Here is a 12,663-nt window from a genome sequence, read left to right on the forward strand (position 1 = left end):
AACACTAATGCTGAGTCTGGATTTGAGAGAAATGGAGAGGAGAAGAGAAAAGAAAATAAATGAGTTTCTCTCCATTTCTCTTGTTTGGATTGTTAAATGGGGAGAGAAGAAGAAAGAAAAAAAGGTAAGTTTTATTTCACTCTAAAAGGGAGAGAGAAGAGAGAAATGAAGAGAAACCTTTTTTAAATATTTTATAATTTCAACTTTACCCCTAATTCACTTTTAAGATATTTTAAAATTTCAAAGTTGTCCCAAATTCTCTCCTTTCAATGCAAACGTGGTGGAGAGAAATTGAGTTTCTCTTCTCTTTTATTATCTTAACGAATTTCTCTTCTCTCCACTTCTCTATATCCAAACATAGCTTTAGGAGCACTAATTATTAGACAAGTAACATGACATGCTGGATGTAAATAATTCATATTTAATTTTTTTAGATTTAGATTTTTATTTATTTTTAAAATTTAAAAAATAAAAATAAAATTGAAATATGATATTTAGGTCCGACCTGAAGTTCGTATTACTTCTGAGCTTGGGATTAGAAAACTTGTGTTGCGACAGCCCAATTTAGACTCCTAAGCTAAAGTAGAGCTCAGAAAAATTGATTAAAATTTTTCGGCACATATTTACAGTGCATGAGCAAGATTATATTTTATGAGCACTCATTTATGTTACGAAGTCAAGAGTTTTAAATACATATCGGGTTTGATTCATGCCATCACCTAGTAATTGATCTCATTAAAAATGGGTTTATTGATTAAAAATTAGAGCTCACAATCATGTATAGAGACAAATGAAACATATATATATATATATATATATATATATATATATATATATATATATATATATATCTGAAAATCAAATCAAGATTAGAATCATATAAAATTGATCTCAAGTCAACAATTCCTCACGTCTTATATCATCCTATCTTCTCGTTCTACCTCAAAAGAACAATTGGATCAACCTATATATGGTGATCAGACTACTAGATGGGTCGTGGTCCCAAGTCACAGAAATTTACATCGGTTGATCGAATCGTCACTATTTTCTAGTAATAAAAGGGATGATAGATGATCCTAATTGTACTTGGGAGATATTAATTGAAAAACTAGTTAATAGTAGAATGGACTATGGAGGACCACAATCAATGGGTGATGATCAGACTACTAGAGAATGACAATCATTGAAGTGATGAACGTCATTGGATCGTGTCTTTTTTTGCTAATTATTTGTTTAATTCATTTGGCACATAAACTACTAGCGTATTAATCGTTAGATCTCGTTAATTTGCGTAAGTGTTTTGGTTGCAAATCCTCAGTAGGATAAATCATCAGACATGTCTTCCATGTGGAGCCTTGGGTTTAGGTTTTGTTTGTAAAATTATATATACATTGGTGTTGGCTGATAAAATTAGAGAGAATGTTCAAAAGCATCCCAAATAAGCTAACTTCATGAATTCTACAACGCATTTTGATACTGTGTTTGAACTCTTAAGGTTTGAAGCCCCTCAAAGAGCCCAACGTTGATTGCTTTCTGGCTTTGTCAACTAATAATGACTTTCTTTTGCTTTTGCTTTTTCTTTTCTTTTTTGATTGTCAATGGAAGGGGAAACATAGGATTCCTAGGAATCATTAGTGATTTCTTAGAGATCTATTTGTACAAATCCTTGGGAATATCTACTCATTTCAACTGTCAATGATTATTATTTTGCAATAGCCATTTTATTGGATTTTATTTTTATCTTATGTGTATTGAGTGGATAATTTCAAAATAAATTTTGGTTTTTATTATTATTAATGCTGGAGTGATCTCAATGGGAGACTTGATGGGGTGGCGTGCACATGCCCAGAGATGTATCTCCGAGATACGAGTAAAATATATCTATGGACATGTGTGCGCCACTAAGTCAAGGTGTCCTTGTGTGTCCCCCATTGAAGTCACTCTAGCACGACTCTTTCTTTTTTCTTTTTTTTTCAAAGTTGTAGCCCAATCATCTTTAGATCCTATAAGAAAATTCTTTTAAATTCGTAATTTGCCGAAAACTTGGAAGGAAAAGAATAAGTGGTAGTTGAAGGAAATGAGTTGGACATTCACGAGACTATAATTAGTGTTTTGGAGCAAATTTTTTTTTTTTTTTTTCATTCAAATTGTCAGAGATTTTAGGGATTTCTTTCTTGAGGACTTCATGTTTAGGTGAAACTTAGAGACTTGTGGGGAGGATTAGTATGTTGGGTGTTCTATTTTAGTTTATGCTTGTTATCTTCAATGATACTTTTAGTTTGGAAAAAATAATATCCAACATAATTAAAATTAACTTATATGTCCTAAAAATAATTAAATTTGTTATAAAAATTGTATTTCTTTAAAATATCCAAAATTTGAAAATGCATATTAGCTAGAGTTCGCCCATGCCTATGGTATGAGCATCTTCTTTGAGGTTAAGGGGTAAATAAAGTTGAAGGGGGTGAGGAGGAAAGACAGGGTGGTCTCCTTTGTCTAATTATAGCTGGAGGTAGGGGTGTCAATGGATAGCCGAAATCCGTATCCGAAGTCGAATTCAAATTTGAAAAATCGAATATTATCCGAAATTTTCGGATATTGGATTCGGATTCGGATGTCAATTTAACATTCGAATGAGTTTCGGATATGTATTCAGATATTGCGATATCCGATTTGATAATATCCACTCCGATAAAAATATATATATTATGTATTTATGTTTTACAACAAAACTTTTATATATGTATATATATCGTGTTATGTATTCATGTTATACAACCAAATTTTTTTTAAACTTTATCTTCTTCAAACCTTCAAACGTGAATAACCAAACGATCGAATAGTGGTTTCAATTGCCTTAACCACTGTCTTCTCCGCCGGCGACCATCTCTCTCTCTCTCTCCGATTTGAACCAATCGAAGTGATTTTTTGAAGAAAATGCGGGTTTGGACTGTGTGAACTCCAACACGTCTTCTCCGGTCGACGAGCATCCAGGTACATTCTCTCTCTCTCTCTCTCTCTCTCCGATCTGAACCAATTGGAGTGATTTTTCTGATGAAATTTGGGTTTCGATTGTGCGAACTCCAACAGATTGAAGAAGACGGACTTTTTTCGAATTTATCGAATCGGATATTATCGGATATCCGATATATTTTTCGAATTCGAATTCGAATTTGAATAGTATTATTTTTTTTCGAATTCGAATTCGGATATAACACTATCTGATCGAATATTTATCCGTTGATAGCCCTAGCTGGAGGGGACGTTTAATCCCATCACACCTAATTCTAATGATGGTGGGACCTACCATTGTATTTTATTATATATATGTTCATAATACTTCAAATTCTAGCCTTCATTTAATAACTTTTATTGTGAATTTATAAAATTTCCAAAGGAGAGGATTTGAAAGCATGCTCTTTATTGTCAAATCACATAGAAACATATCTTTTTTAATTAATTCAAAATATTTTTTTTTGGAAACAATCCTTCTTCGTTAAATTATCAAACTCAAAACTTTGAATTTGGATAGAGGATTTTAGTTATGATAAGAATCCATTTTAATTACCTTTCAAATGAGTGTTAGATGACACACATACTTCCTAATCGCATAGGACATTTATTGAAAAAAATAAAATAGATAAAGGTGAGAAGGTACATAAATTATATTAAATATTTTGTTTTGTTTTATGGTAAGATAGCCCGCCTCATCAAAATTGAGGAATGGATTGATCACCTTTGGAGCAGGTGGAATGGATGGACCGCTGTTCTTTGAAATAGATGGTGGATGGGCTTTCCCGATCCTTGTCCCCGCACGCGCTTGCACTATATGCTAGATAGTAGTAGAGAGGGTCTATCTTTTGGCTGATCTGCCGTATATGATTTAGATTCACAACGACAATGGATTCTTGACCTACACGAGTAATCTCACCCCTGAAGATGGCGACAGTTAGGAGGGGAGAGGGTAGAGGAAGGGATTGCATGTGCCTAGAGGATTAGTCGAGTGTTCTAAGAGGTTCAAATACTCAGTTTAAAAAACAAAGAACTTATAACACCCTAATTAAAGATCAAAACACACCATTCAAACATTATAAAAATTATGTTCAAGTTATTGCCTAAACAATTCAAAGCATTATAACACATTCTTCAACACTTGTATTATAATTAGTATTAAGCACATATAAAATGCTAAATCTAACAAATAAAACCCTAAATCAAAAAACAAAAACAAAACAAAACAAAAAAAATTCGAGAGAGAGAGAGATATTCTATTGGCACCCCAACTTTTACTTATTTTCAATCCGTGACTTAATGTTTCATGGGATTTTTTCCAAAATGTATGCAACTTATATCCCAACTCTGATTTAGGTATATTATTCAATTTAATTCCCAAAACATGCATTTTGAGTGAATTTCTCACTTTTATAATTAATGAATTCATTGATATATTTACAAATTCATAGATATTAAAAGCGAGGAACTCACGAGTTTGTAGATTAATGCATGTTTTGAGAACTAAAATGATTAGGATATCAAACTTAGAATTTCATTATATTCAGAGCACGAAATAGAGATTCACTTTTTATTTATTTATTTTAATTAAAGTGTAATAAGTAAAATTTGGAGTGCCAATAGCAACTCTCAATTTAAAATGTATGTGATTGATATAGATTGAGATTTTGATTGTAGTATCGTATCAATCCACTTAATTTATAATAGAAAAAACTATTATTTTGAATAAATATGTAGCACTTAATATCTGAATCGGGTTAGATCGTTTCATATCAAATCCAATCGATGGCTGCCTATCCTCAAGACCCGAAAATCTAGTTCTGGGATCTTGCTTTGGAGGGCCAACACAGTTAGATGGCTCTTTTTAAATCCATTAAAAATTTAAAAAAAAAATTAGCTTCAAACGATGTTAGTGTCTCTCCATCAAATAAACAGTTGTGATGGGAAATACTTCTAGGGATTCCCCAATTGAGAGAGCCTGGACCTGAAGCGTCAAACGTCGTGTGAGGTTAAGGAGTCCAAAAGGAAAAACTCTAAGCCCATTAAAACTTCGGGTGTCGGTGAGCATTATTGTCCTCGCCGATGCTATTGGTACCCTAGCTTTTAGTTATTACACCCCAATTTCTTAAATTATTTACCACACAGTACTAAAGATTAAAACACACCTTTCAAACATTACAAAAGTAAGTTTGGCTTAAATTATAATATCAACATTACAAAACATTATCAAACTCATTCAAACAGTTTTAAGAAAAATAAAAAGAGAAAATTTCTATCGCCACTCAATTTTTACTTGTTGTCAATCATTTGCTTAATATTTTTTTTACATGTGAATCTACATTTCATTCCTTGAATATGACAAAATTCTACATCCAATACACTGTTCATTTTAATTATCAAAATATGTTTGTCTAGTGAATCCATCACTTACTTTTAAAATTAATAAATTCGATAATAAAATACCAATGATTTTGTCATGTTAACGATTTGACTAATAATTTATCAGCGAATTCATTGATTAAATGAAACGAATCCACTGGAAAAATATGTTGTGGGAATTAATACTTCATATCCGTATCAATACTTCATAGAGAGGTCATTGGCATTTGTACCCATATCAATACTTCATGTTGAGTCCATGAATCCTATTTTTCGGGGTTTGCCCAATCTAATACTTCATATCCGTATCAAAATCTGACACTGGCATTTGTACCCATAGCCATGCAACATAGTGGATGGGGTTGGAACATGCTGGATCTATTTGAACTGGAGATGAGTTGTTAGATTCCCATTATGTTTTTTTTTTCTTTTTTGGTTAGATTCCCATTATGTTGTAATAGCTAGAGAGGTCTTCAAATGGTCTTTCATGTTGGAAATGCTTTTTTTTTTTTTTTTTTTTTTTTTCTGATTACAGGGTGTGTGGCCCTAGGCCCGACTAAGGGGTGAGGCAACTGGCCTCTTAGAGCACCTTGCTCGAATCCCCCGGGTGCCCCACAAACCACACATATCCAGGCAAGACAGGGTAAATCCCTGTGGGTTGCCAACGAGAAGGCTTGAACTCAAGACCTCTCCCCTTTTGGGAGGAGGCCCTGGCCACTATGCCCAACACTCGTTGGTTAGTGTTGGATTTGCTTCAAGAATATCTTTTTAATGATGTTGATGTTAGAGGCTGAACTAGTAAACATTTATTATTGGAAGCTTGGGTGTTTTTGGTTTGTAAGTTGTGGACTAATATATGGGTAACTCGACAAGTACCGTTGTATGGATCACCACATGAAGAAGTCACAGAAACTTTTATTAATGCAACACATCATCTCTAAGATATGTCTAGTGCATGCTGATACTTCTCCAGTTTGTTTCTAATTTCAGAATGAAGGAAGGAAAGTGCTTTTCATTTGTTTGATCCAAACTTTGGATATTTCATCCTGTGAATCTTTTAGATGTTTGTTTGCTTATATATGAGATTGACACTCTTTAAACCCTGTATATAATATTGGATATGTTACTTGGAATTCTCCATAGATTAGTTGGTTGATATAACTTTTAGGTTATGGGTTCAAGTTCAGCTATCCCAAGTAGTGAATATCATGCTTGACATACATAGACAACATATTGCTTACTTTCGATAATTTGGTGGCTAACTTTGAAGAAATGGTGTTAGAGGTACTCACTTGGTCACCTAGGCGAGAACCCAAACTTGGTGCCTAGTCCAATCCAGTAATTGTTCTCTTTTGATAAATAAAGGATTTTATTAATGGTGATTGAGAGGATGTACCCATGGAACAAGGAAAACAACGCATGGTGGAGGGACAAGAGCCTCCATTAACTCTTGTGGGCCTGCATTCATATAAAAATGCTTGATTTCATATTCCTTATGAATGTCAACATGGTGGTTACTTTCTGATAACTTGATGGTTAACTTTCAAGAAGCGTTGTTAAAGGAGATCACCTCGGTAAGAACCCAAAGTTGGTGCCTAGGCCAACCCAATAACAGAACCGACTCTTGGAAATGCCCTAAATGGATTGTAGGGAAAGAATAAAGATTATAGGCGGGTGCATGGATGTCTAAGGTTTGGAAAAGGAATGATATGGGGTTATAGTACATTATTACTTGAGTTTCCATGTCATTTTATCTGATTTTAACAACTGTGCACTTTAAAATAAAGAAAAATATCTATTGACATTTTGGAGTGGATTTAATAAAACTTGGATATATTTTTTTTCTTCTGAAAAGGAATAAACTTTCAGTATGCAAGTAATCTAAGGTTATCACTGGGGAAATTTAATTATAAGCATAGGTTAGTGGTTGTGTATGTTTGTATTAAAAAGTGTATGTGAGAACCATTGAAAGTAAAATGCGCCCAGGATATGGTAGTGGATTATAACCGGAAAAAGATAGTTTCCTCTATTAAAAAAATTGATGAAGGAAGGAAAATAAAACATGAATTTGGAAACTACCATTAGTTTAGAGCAGAGTTACAGAACTGTAGGAAGCTTTGGATAAGAGGACGATGGGACAGGCTTTAGGCCTAGATTTAATTGGAAATTTCCAAAAGGAATTTCGGGGAGATTATGTCGTGCTGGCTAACTAAGTTGTTTAACAAGATTTTTGAGATTAGAAAATGTTTGATGAATGGAAGAGAAGTACTATGCTAATTATTTATTAAGGACAAGAGAGATGTGCAAAGTTGCTATAAAAATCATGGATAAAAACTAAGGAGTTGCTACGTGAAATTATGGGAGAGAATTATGGATAAATGGTTAAGACAAAGAACAACGATACGGGAGCACCAATTTTACTTCCTGTTAGGGATATTTCAATACAATCGAAACTATTTCTCATTCGGAAGAGAAGTTTGGAGAAAAGAGGAAGAATCTACTCATATTATTTAATGACGTAGAAATAAAATGTGATCAAATAAGTTGAGAGTTAATTTGCTTGGTATGTTTAGTGATAACTTACGTGATAAAAGTTGGCAATGAGACAAGTGAATTTCCAGTTTTAGTAGGGTTGCACTAGGGATTAACCTAGGTCTGTACTTTGTTGCACTTGTTATAGTTGGAATAACCACATGTATTTGATGGAAGATCTTGGTGTAATTTTCTTGCAGATAATGTAGTGTTTGTCAATTAATTAGGAGAGGAAGTAAATGTAACACTAGAGTTACAGATTTTTTATACCTTGAAACTTAAGATTTGAATGTCAAGTATTACATAGATAAAAAATTTCCGTGCAAACAAGACCATTGACCTTTCTAGTTACTCACTGGCCTTTCTAGGTCTAAACACTGTTGGCTTTAGCAAACCAGATTACAAGACCATCATTTTACGTTTTTATGTTTCTTGTCATTTGATCTCCTGTGCTACTGGGCTTGAGCAAACAAGACATAATATAGCTCTAAACACCATTTCCTTGAGAAAATAAGACATCATCGTTAATTTTTGTCTCTATGATTGATATCTGACGTTGCCAAATACTTGAAAATCCTGGTTTTCAGAATCCAAACTTGTGTCAACATTCTTCTAGCCGGTTATGACGAGGAGACCGGACCATCTCTCTACTACATCGACTACATTGCTACCCTTCACAAGATCGAGAAGGGAGCGTTTGGTTACGGGTCTTATTTCTCTCTCCATGATAGACAGACACTACCATAGTGGGATGTCTGGAAGCAGTCGATCTAGTTGATAAATGCATAATTGAGTTCCGATCTAGGCTTGTTGTTGCTCCACCAAATTTTATGATCAAAATTGTTGACAAAGATGGGGCGATGGAGTATGTTTGGTGTGAGTCCATCAAAGATACCGGTGCTCCTACATTCTGAGTTTCTTCATTGTTTCATTCAGATTTTCAAAATACACATTTTACTCCCCTTTTCTTCTATCCAAATGTGCCCATTTGAGACTTTTTTTTAAATCTGTGTTGATGGACACCATAACTCTTTTTATTTACTTATGGTGCCTTGTATTGTGAGATTGTCATTGCAGTATCATTGATTGGGGTTGAACAAGGAACTCCCCATTTCTTTTACTTCATTTTCATTGAGATTCAGATGAATTGTGTTCATCTAGGATTTTTTTTTTTTTGAAGGAACCCTCTCCATTGGATTGCACGTTGCATTTCCAAGGAGTCATTCCAAATTTTGGCAGAAATGTAGGGGTGTGAAATAAATTCAAAATGCCACGTGACTTGTAACGAGGAGGGTTCCTTCAAAATTTTGAAGCGGCCTTCCTGCTTCAAAGTCCAACTCGTTCATCCTACCAGTTCGTTTTTTTTTTTCGTTTGTTTATGTAATCAAATGTGGGCCCATGGAATATTGGTTCTAATGTAGGGCTGCAACTTGGGTAGGCAAAACCCGAACCTGCTGATTTGAATCTGACCTTAGGTCATGTCTAGGCATAGTTGTCATGGTTTCGGCCTTAGGTACAGGCAACAACAAAAAATGCACTCAAATCGAGTTGGGTGCAGGCGTAGAAATCGGCCTACCTGATTTGCCCGAACTCGAACTTAATATGATTATAATTTAAAAAATATTTCCTATCTTTTCACACTTGTAATTCATATTTCAATATGTACTCTTTTGTTTATCTATGTATCAAAACTAATGTATGATTATTTTCATTCGATAAATAATTGTTTTGTTATTAATGTTTTGTTTTAAATGTAATTCTATATTTTCATACAAATATTATAACTTAAAAAGTTTTTTTTTCTTTTCTTGAAAATTAGGATTGTTAATAATAAAAAATTATTATTTTTGTTAATCTTATTTTTTTTCTTCTCTATTTAAATTTTCTTATAATTTTATGAATAATGCTGAAGTGACCTTAGGCTGGAACCTCATATCACAATTCTTGATGTGAAACTGTATGGTAATCATAGATGCTTTTCATCAAGATACAAGTGGAAAAGCATCTATGGTTACTATCCACTTTCACTTCAAGAAGTGCAATATGAGGTTCCAGCTCAAGGTCACTCCACCAAACCTCTAATTTTACTTATATAAACTTTTGGAACACATTTTTAGAAAAAGTAATTGTAAATTTAAACTTCCTTCACACATCACTTATCTTTATATAAACCCTTGCAAATATTAAATTAACCCGACTTAGTTAGGGTTTGAATTGAGCATTTCATGCTCGAGGTTGGGTTGGGCAAGAGTGCGGGTTGGTGTTTGTCAAGTCTGGGTTGATCCCTAACCCGGCCCAACCCGATCGAGTTGCAGCCCTAGTCTAATTGTTGTGCATAGTTAAAGAAGGGGAATGCATTCTGGCATATGAAAAGTATTTGATTGGAAAAAAAATGCCCGTGGGCAGACCTGATCCTGGGTCTTACTTTTGGAAGCCCAATCGATTTGAGGTTGATCAGCCCGGCCTGACCATATTAAGCCGTGTAGAGAATTATCTCAGCAACCATGACATATACATGCATTCAGTGCTAATGATCATGCAAGCCTTTAAGGTGGAGGCATTTACAATTGTGTGGTCTAAAACACTAATGCTGTGTCTGGATTTGAGAGAAATGGAGAGGAGAAGAGAAAAGAAAATAAATGAGTTTCTCTCCATTTCTCTTGTTTGGATTGTTAAATGGGGAGAGAAGAAGAAAGAAAAAAAGGTAAGTTTTATTTCACTCTAAAAGGGAGAGAGAAGAGAGAAACCCTTTTTAAATATTTTATAATTTCAACTTTACCCCTAATTCACTTTTAAGATATTTTAAAATTTCAAAGTTGTCCCAAATTCTCTCCTTTCAATGCAAACGTGGTGGAGAGATATTGAGTTTCTCTTCTCTTTTCTTATCTTAACGAATTTCTCTTCTCTCCACTTCTCTATACCCAAACATAGCTTTAGGAGCACTAATTATTAGACAAGTAACATGACATGCTGGATGTAAATAATTCATATTTAATTTTTTTAGATTTAGATTTTTATTCATTTTTAAAATTTAAAAAATAAAAATAAAATTGAAATATGATATTTAGGTCCGACCTGAAGTTCGTATTACTTCTGAGCTTGGGATTAGAAAACTTGTGTTGCGACAGCCCAATTTAGACTCCTAAGCTAAAGTAGAGCTCAGAAAAATTGATTAAAATTTTTGGGCACATATTTACAGTGCATGAGCAAGATTATATTTTATGAGCACTCATTTATGTTAAGAAGTCAAGAGTTTTAAATACATATCGGGTTTGATTCATGCCATCACCTAGTAATTGATCTCATTAAAAATGGGTTTATTGATTAAAATTAGAGCTCACAATCATGTATAGAAACAAATGAAACATATATATATATATATATATATATATATATATATATATATATATATATATATATCTGAAAATCAAATCAAGATTAGAATCATATAAAATTGATCTCAAGTCAACAATTCCTCACGTCATATATCATCCTATCTTCTCGTTCTACCTCAAAAGAACAATTGGATCAACCTATATATGGTGATCAGACTACTAGATGGGTCGTGGTCCCAAGTCACAGAAATTTACATCGGTTGATCGAATCATCACTATTTTCTAGTAATAAAAGGGATGATAGATGATCCTAATTGTACTAGGGAGGTAGATATTAATTGAAAAACTAGTTAATAGTAGAATGGACTATGGAGGACCACAATCAATGGGTGATGATCAGACTACTAGAGAATGACAATCATTGAAGTGATGAACGTCATTGGATCGTGTCTTTTTTTGCTAATTATTTGTTTAATTCATTTGGCACATAAACTACTAGCGTATTAATCGTTAGAGCTCGTTAATTTGCGTAAGTGTTTTGGTTGCAAATCCTCAGTAGGATAAATCATCAGACATGTCTTCCATGTGGAGCCTTGGGTTTAGGTTTTGTTTGTAAAATTATATATACATTGGTGTTGGCTGATAAAACTAGAGAGAATGTTCAAAAGCATGCCAAATAAGCTAACTTCATGAATTCTACAACGCATTTTGATACTGTGTTTGAACTCTTAAGGTTTGAAGCCCCTCAAAGAGCCCAACGTTGATTGCTTTCTGGCTTTGTCAACTAATAATGACTTTCTTTTGCTTTTGCTTTTTCTTTTCTTTCTTGATTGTCAAATGGAAGGGGAAACATAGGATTCCTAGGAATCATTAGTGATTTCTTAGAGATCTATTTGTACAAATCCTTGGGAATATCTACTCATTTCAACTGTCAATGATTATTATTTTGCAATAGCCATTTTATTGGATTTTATTTTTATCTTATGTGTATTGAGTGGATCATTTCAAAATAAATTTTGGTTTTTATTATTATTAATGCTGGAGTGATCTCAATGGGAGACTTGATGGGGTGGCGTGCACATGCCCAGAGATGTATCTCCGAGATACGAGTAAAATATATCTATGGACATGTGTGCGCCACTAAGTCAAGGTGTCCTTGTGTGTCCCTCACTGAAGTCACTCTAGCACGACTCTTTCTTTTTCTTTTTTTTTTTCAAAGTTGTAGCCCAATCATCTTTAGATCCTATAAGAAAATTCTTTTAAATTCGTAATTTGTCGAAAACTTGGAAGGAAAAGAATAAGTGGTAGTTGAAGGAAATGAGTTGGACATTCACGAGACTATAATTAGTGTTTTGGAGCAAATGTTTTTTTTTTTTTTTTTTCATTCAAATTGTCAGAGATTTTA

The sequence above is a fragment of the Akebia trifoliata genome, chromosome 4 (assembly GCF_017979445.1).
Source record: "Akebia trifoliata isolate Shusen 1 chromosome 4, ASM1797944v1, whole genome shotgun sequence".
NCBI classification, from domain to species: Eukaryota; Viridiplantae; Streptophyta; class Magnoliopsida; order Ranunculales; family Lardizabalaceae; genus Akebia; species Akebia trifoliata.